The sequence below is a fragment of the Furipterus horrens genome, unplaced genomic scaffold (assembly GCF_987537825.1).
Source record: "Furipterus horrens unplaced genomic scaffold, mFurHor1.1.pri manual_scaffold_9, whole genome shotgun sequence".
NCBI lineage: Eukaryota > Metazoa > Chordata > Mammalia > Chiroptera > Furipteridae > Furipterus > Furipterus horrens.
In genome coordinates, this window is record NW_028327179.1 from 40,454,634 (window position 1) to 40,461,228 (window position 6,595).

At 35.8% G+C, this 6,595-nt stretch overlaps 1 pseudogene across 1 annotated transcript in view; it reads left to right on the forward strand.

Moving 5' to 3' along the window:
* LOC150001638 (semaphorin-3D-like) overlaps positions 1-5,130 on the forward strand; it is a 249,311-nt pseudogene extending 244,181 nt beyond the window's left edge. The window contains exon 18 of the transcript XR_016512977.1: positions 3,406-5,130. The product of XR_016512977.1 is annotated as a semaphorin-3D-like (transcript). The remainder of the gene's footprint in view (positions 1-3,405) is intronic.
* The last annotated feature ends 1,465 nt before the right edge of the window (positions 5,131-6,595 follow it).

Here is a 6,595-nt window from a genome sequence, read left to right on the forward strand (position 1 = left end):
TATTACAGATTTTAACATTTTAATGTTATACATATTAAAAGTGATTTTTTGTTTTATTGTTAAGATTTTTTGTTTCTAACATACAAAAGTTTTATAATTTATATTTATATAAATTTATTAATTTATATTGGTATGATTCCTCACTTATGTTTAGAAATTCCTTGTCCAATGAAACAGGAACTGTGTATTTCTAGTTATTTTATTATTTTATTTTGAAAATTACAATTTACATTTTATATTTATATTTACTGAAAGACAGTAAATACATCTAGGAGTTAGTTATATATAAGTTAATTTTTTTCCTTTTAAATAAGGAGCCAGTTGCATCAGCACTATTTTTAACTTTCTTCCTTCTATGTTGGTTGAAGAAAGATGTGCAATGCTTTCATCTAAGACATGTGCAATGCTTTAGCTATGAAATGACTGTTGAATTCTCTGCAAAAGCATTACCATCAGGCTGCTATTATCAGAGAATGAAGTCCCTCATCTTTACCTGTGCTTAGTACCTAAATGTCCTTTGTCCCTTTCCATGTTACTGCTTTCATTTTAAATGAATTGCCCTTCATTGAAGATCTCCATTTAATAATGCTAGAGATATTATTCTGTCTACATTAGGCAAATAGATTGTCGACCCCAGTTCAAGCATGGTTTTGATTTGTAAGGCTGAGCAGTTTTTACGTATCATTTTAGAGCAGAGAAAATTCCATGAGTTTAAATTAGTGGCCAGAGATTACATTATCTCTCTGTAGAGGACCTGAATCTTCTAAATTGGCTCTGTTGACATTTCACTGTCAAGATACAGTATGCATAATGCATCCTCTTCCAGCAAGGAATGAAAGCATTGCAGTGTGTGAGAATGTAAGGCAGCCAAATGTTAACCAACCACTTAATTTCTGGGTCACAAATTGTTACCTCTAGATTGCAAAAGTCCTATGAGTATGTCAATTCAAAATGTATTTTGTTAGAGACACCATTTCATATTTTTGAAATTTTAGGAAAAAATCACTTAAGTGACCTGATAGATACTGGATAAATCCAGAAAGCCTAAAATTTATTAAAGCAAGTTTTATATCTGTAGGTCAAAACCAAAGAAAAATTAAACATTCCATGGAAGAAAGGAAAGGTGAAGGATCACAGTGGAGTAATGAAATCCCAGCTGTGTGTGAAACTCTGAGTCCTGTGGGGGCAGAAGTGATCAGGAAGCGGGGGAAGGGAACCAGGGTTTGGAGTAAAACAACATAAACAGAATACAGAAAGAAAATAGTAAAAATAATGACAAAAGTGTTGCATATTGTGTGTGAGATCAAAGTCATAATTTCTTCCTGCAGAAGATTAAAGGGAACAATAAAAGTGAGGAGTCAGAGCTGTGAGAATCTTTAAGGCCAAATTAAACAGACTAACCCTTATCAAGAATACCATTTATGAAAGGAAATCTAGGGATGAACTGGAAAGGAAGTTACCTGCTTTGATTATCATGCTAATAACCGCAGGCCATTTTCTATGAAAAGAATTACAGAACTAAAGGCTTCAGCACATCATCAGCAACATGCAATGTTGCTAATAGCACTTCACACTTTAACCTTCAAAGAGCTTTACTTTTACCCCTGCCCCTCCCCCCCAAAAAACACCACATGCTATGTCACCAACTTGATAAATGGGGGATCAAACAAGGAAGATTAATGAGTTATCATTGGAAGCCTCGCAGACAGGACAAGAACCTAGGCTTATGGAGTCAGTGTTTTGTGTTCTAAGATACATTTACATTTTAAAAAAGTATTTCTACAGTAAAATGATTTAAAATAAAAAAATGTAGTGTGTTAAACTGGAGAAAGATATTTCTATTTCATATTGGCCTTTTTTATTTAAATGTACATTTATTTTAGGCACAAGACTCCTGTGGCTACTGGGAATGTAAGTGAATTCAAAGTTAGTTTGTGTTACAACAGCTTTTTTAAATGTCCTGTCCTTCTAGAATAAATTCTTTAGAAAAAATACTACATACACATCTCACCAAATGGGCAAAGGAAGGGAAACAAACAAACAAAACGCTAATGGTGTGGATTCAGTGCAGAGTGAGGCAGGCCTGGAGACCATTCAGCCTCATTAACCAGGGATCCAAGCTGTGACCTGCTTTTGGCCTCGCGTGGTACCCCACCAGCTGCACTTCTCTGGCACAGAGGGTGGTTGGCCATATACTTGTTAGCTAACTGGGCTGGTAGCGAGAGATGTTTCTTTTCCTTGTCTCATATTTCTAGAACGGAGGGATTTTCCCTACATATTTTTTACATAAAGATGCAAAGTTTAGTCCACCCACTGTGAATAAATTGAATTTAGTTGTCGTTAGCCTCCTTGATTTCCACCAACTGAAAGTCTACAATACAGGGGCAGATGTGTAAACTGGAAATCTTCCAGACTTCTTTGTTGTTGTGATTCTAGTTAATGCCAAGCCACTTAACAATGCTTCACATAAAACAGGGCTCTTGTGTCAGTAAACATGCCTTTAGTTTTATTGAAGATAGGTTCGCTATTCACACCAGATTGTGGGCCAGGCAAGCCTAGATGTTTGAATTGCCCTTCAGTGGTACTGCTTCAAAGGGTAAAGAGCATCGCATTTCAGGGAGGCTCTTTTTGTTCATTGAGTGTTCTCACACTTGAAATCACATTACTGTGTTATAGTATATGGAGGTGTGGCAAATATTTTCCACAGATGACATAGTCTAAAGTATCATATGTACACAGAGTATCAAAATTCAATTGAGAGTAAAAAGGGAAATTCAGTATTTTAAATGTTGGTAACCTCCTGACTATGGTCCTGCTCACTTACAGCTCTAACATTCAAAGGGCTCTATCCCTGCCTTCCCACCTGACTTTTAACAAGTCACCACTTACAGTTTCCATATGCTATTCTGATCATTTGTTTGGCTATATCTAGAAAACAGAGTAAATTTCTTTTGAAATCGTTTTCTATTCTACATTAAGTAATAGCATGCACCAATGCTACTTTTCTATGCATGACTGTCATTGTACATTCTAGCTCTGAAATTCTTAGCACACCAATTGGTATCTGAAATCTCCGTAAAGGTGGTCAGTTGATAGTTTCCAGTTTTACTTTATTAATTATTTCTTTTACAGATTTTTGTTCCTATCCGTGGACTGGAAGAAAAACTAACTGTATTCCAAATGTTCAGTTAGTCATCCTAAGATGCTAACATGTATCTTTGGGGCTATTACTGAAGTTGAATTTTTTCACTCTCTTTGACGATGGCTGAAAATATTATGCTGTACGACAGAGAGTCAGGGAGCATATCTTTTAGGTTCACCTAAGTAAAACTATGTAGCCTGTTTTCATTTGCTCATAATGCTCTCTGTTTTTAATTTATTACCTACATTTTTCCAATTCTACAGTTGAAACCCGATGAAAGGATCATCAAAACAGAATATGGGCTACTGATTCGAAGTTTGCAGAAGAAGGACTCTGGGATGTATTACTGCAAAGCACAGGAGCACACTTTCATCCACACCATAGTGAAGCTGACTCTGAATGTCATTGAAAATGAACAGATGGAAAATACCCAGAGGGCAGAGCACAGGGAGGGGCAGGTCAAGGATCTGTTGGCTGAGTCACGGTTGAGATACAAAGACTACATCCAGATCCTCAGCAGCCCAGACTTCAGCCTCGACCAGTACTGTGAACAGATGTGGCACAGGGAGAAGCGGAGACAGCGGAACAAGGGCGGCCCGAAGTGGAAGCACGTGCAGGAGCTGAAGAAGAAACGAAACCGAAGACACCACAGAGATGAGCTGCCTAGAGCGGTGGCCACGTAGTTTTCTATTTAGTTTAAAGAAAAGAATATTTTACCTGAAAAAGTACTGTCTTCTGTTTTGTACATGCTTTACACTAACTCATTTGAGTTTTCCATGGAGGTTTGCTAAGGCACAAGAAAAATAATCTGGATAAGACTATGTATGGTGAATAGGGCAAATAAGTCATCTGAACCAGTTCTCCAAGACCTAAACTTGTTCATGCAAAGTATCAGAATTATCCTCAAAATAGGGACTTTACATTTGTAAATGTTTTATGTTCTGAGGTTTTGAATTTATGATGTCACGTACATAATTGAGCTAAGCAAACATCACATTTGATAATGTGCAGAAGAGCTTCCTTTCCCTTGCATGGCCATTAAGCACAGAGTTTGCCATGCTGTTGTGCCATATGTCCTTATGAACAGACATGTCATTCCACTCTAGAACTGGCTACCTTGTGGAAGGAATTGGAGGGAAGACTCAAATTCAGACCGCTCACATACCAACAGGAACTTTCCCAGTGAGCCATTCACTCTCAGCGCACGGTTTAGGAATTTATAGAAGTGCATTTTTTTTTCCAGAGCACAGAGGCTATTTAGTAAAACAGCATTGATTTACCGGAGGGTATAAATGTTCCTCCCAGGGTTCCTTATGACTTACCAGGGGAAACAGGTTCACAGGGAAATCTTGGTGCTCAATTATGTGTCTTTAGAGTATATGCTGAGTTTTACAGGGAAAGAAAGCTTAATAAATATTTAAGTAAGATACGGAAAAACATCTTAATAAAATAAGAGAAACATCCCGATGTACACTTCATCCTAATGGGAAGGCATGCAGCTGGGATTTGTTAAGAGACAGAAGGAAAGATAGCTATAAATTCTGGCTTGAGGGAAAATTCATATCCCCATAAAAAGGAAGAACAGTCACAAATAAAGTGGGTGAAATGTAATGTACCTGTATTCACCAGAGTATAAGTAGCTGCCAATTTATAATCCATCTGTTCAAAAAATTCTAGATTATAAAAAAACTGCTAGGAAAAATCTGAGAAAAAGTAAATTTTCTAAAGGATCATGGGAAGAGTGAACATGCATTTATTTACAACCAAGGGGATTTCAGTACTTTCTTTTTTCTAAAAATTCATCATACTCTATAAATTATTTCCATTTACTGCCTTTATTGTCTTGAATATTGGATTATGGGATTTTATTTGAGGGACTAGAGAAGACAATATGTACATACCTAGAGGTAGAGTTAGGTAGACATTAGTGGTGAGGAGCAGGGAAATATATTGTTAAATAACAGAACAAATGCAAAACATTGACAACAGAAAGGGTTAACTCTTTGACATCTTTTTGCATTTCTGAGATTTTGTGCTGTAATTCAAGTAGCATTGTTTTAGTAATTTAACAATAAGTCTACTGCCTGTAAAAAAATCAAACTCACAACATAAACATCTTTCATATTTTTCTTAGCACTTTCTAATATTCTTAGCTAGACTTGACCTCTAAATGTGCACAGTGTATTTTCTGCCCGGTTAAGCAGGACTCACCTTTCCGTCTTAAACACAAAACCCTTCACCTTCTTCTGTTTTGGCTTTTCACGCCCTTTTTAGTGTGAAATGAAAAATTATTCACTTCCTCACATGGAAGGCAGTTTTTCAGAAAACTAAATAGCAGACATTGCTCATTTCTCATGCATTCTGTGTGTCTTGAAAGAAAAGCCTGTGAGAACATATGTGATTAGAGGGCAACTTACTGCAGTGTTCAGTGTCATGTCTATGACTGGCTTCATGTTCAAACCTTTCTATCTTATGTTCATTTTACTTGCATCACTTACCTGTCTCAAAGTAGTCACATTAATATATAAGGCTCAGTACCTCTTTTGATATGAAACTCATAAATATCTGTAGATGATTCTGTATAAGAAAACATAAGGACTTAAAAATTTAGATTTTAAAGAAAGCAAACAAGAACAAATCACTCTTTTAAAACATAATAGAAAATAATGCATAAGAATAGTTGTAATAGGATGAGCCTCCTAATTAAATACCATAACAAGAGTGTTTGTAACTATTGATTTGCTGGGTTAAAACATTCCAAAACCTCATAGTAAGCTCAATGCAAATAAGTGGGAGTATGTTTTATTTTTTAAAGATTTCCACATATTTAATATCAGACATATAAATGATCAAATTATGAATGGCTTTGAAATAATATCATGAAGCTCAAGTATTAGGATTGATTTGTGAAAACAAGTTCCATTTTCTTCCAAATATAAATGCCCAAGACATTTTTTAAATCACTTGTTTCTTATCATAGTCATTCCGACAAAATTTTGTGAACATATTTTAATTTATAGCCAATATTCTGGCTGCTTTGGATCTAAAACTATTAATTTATGATAATTACTTAAAATATATTTGAAATATTTTTAATAAAATAGAATGTCATATCATTGAAAAACCTTATAGACAAAGATTTACATGTATTTATAGTGATAGAGGACATCTAAGCTACATTTAATTTTTAACCTTTTAACTGCCTAGGACATTTGAGGAACAATGTGAATACATTAACTGTAAGGCAAGACACAATATACAATATATACTTCCACACACATACCATATATATATATCGTCGTCGGCAGCCGTCCGTCTCGAGAGACGATGGTGTAGCTTCTTAAGAGTCTATCTGCACTGCCGAGAATGGTTGTGCAGTCCGACTCGGGAGTGACAGGGTATCTGTCTCCTCCCGTGTTGAATCGACATCTTGCGATGACGCTGGAGTGTCCT